At 40.6% G+C, this 1031-nt stretch overlaps 1 protein-coding gene across 3 annotated transcripts in view; it reads right to left on the bottom strand.

Annotated features, from left to right (window-relative positions):
• The window catches only part of LOC106875073 (epithelial membrane protein 2), a 195532-nt gene that overhangs the window by 156150 nt on the left and 38351 nt on the right, over window positions 1-1031 (bottom strand). The window contains exon 1 of one of the 3 annotated variants that reach the window (XM_014923038.2): window positions 383-534. The exons of 1 other annotated variant lie outside the window; for it this stretch is intronic. The gene's annotated coding sequence lies outside the window, so the exon portion shown is untranslated. Of the gene's footprint in view, window positions 1-382; window positions 535-1031 lie in introns of those variants that run through there. One more of the 3 variants, XM_052976114.1, reaches the window with a different exon arrangement.

The raw sequence follows: 1031 nt of genomic DNA, 5'->3' as shown, positions 1-1031 counted from the left end.
TATATATAATACATGCATACATACATACATACATACATACATAGATGCAGGCGTGGCTGTGTGGTAAGAAGTTTGCCTGGCATCTTGGCCAAATATCTTTTACTATAACCTCGGATTTAGTTGACGAAAACTAAAAGAAGCCTGTCGTATATATTCATGTATGTATATATTTATGTATGTGTGTCTTTGTGTCCGTTTGCCCCCTCTTCCTATCATCGTTTGACAACTGATGTTGGTGTGTTTATGCCTCGTAACTTAGCGGTTCGGTGAAAGAGACCGATAGAGTAAGTACCAGACTTACATAGAAAAAGTCCTCGACTCGATTTCTTCAAATGATTGAAACAAGTAAAAGAATAAAAGAATAAAAAGAATGCATACATACATACATACTTTGTAATTTCACCGCAACCAAGTAACTGATGACGTGTTTATGACGAAAGACTCAATGTTTGTGCAATAATTCGTCATCTCCTTCGCACAATACTTGACTGAGCCGATTATTTCACGTGATCGAACTCCGGAGATAGTCATCACCGAAAGCGACGGAGGATCTATCTAATAGCTTTTTTTACTTCTGATGTAAAAATGTGAGACCGCGCGCGCGCGTATATGTATGTGATGTGTGTGTGTGCCTGTGTCTGTGTGGGTGTATATATGTGTTTGTGTGTGTGCGTGTTTCTGTGTATGTGAGTGTGTGTGTGTGTATGTATGTGGATGTGGGTGTTTGTCTCTGTGTAATGTATGTGTTTGTATGTAATGAGTGTGTGTGAGAAAGAGTGGGAAAGAGTGTGTCTGTGTGTGTATGTGTGCGCGCGTGCGAGCATGACAGAGAGATAGAGTAAGAGAGTATATGTGTGGAGGTGTGTGGAGTAAGTGTGTGAACGCATGTAATGACTATGTATGTGTGTTGAAATGCATGTGTGTGCATGCATGCATGCTAGCTAACTTGCTCATATATGGCGTGAATGTTTCGGCTGTTGCACACACTCATGATGTATGCGGTGTATTTTCCCTCGTGGTTACTTACGCAT

The sequence above is a fragment of the Octopus bimaculoides genome, chromosome 23 (genome assembly GCF_001194135.2).
Source record: "Octopus bimaculoides isolate UCB-OBI-ISO-001 chromosome 23, ASM119413v2, whole genome shotgun sequence".
Lineage (NCBI taxonomy): Eukaryota > Metazoa > Mollusca > Cephalopoda > Octopoda > Octopodidae > Octopus > Octopus bimaculoides.
The sequence above is the reverse complement of the archived record's forward strand: the minus strand, read 5'-3'. Positions and strand labels throughout refer to the sequence as shown.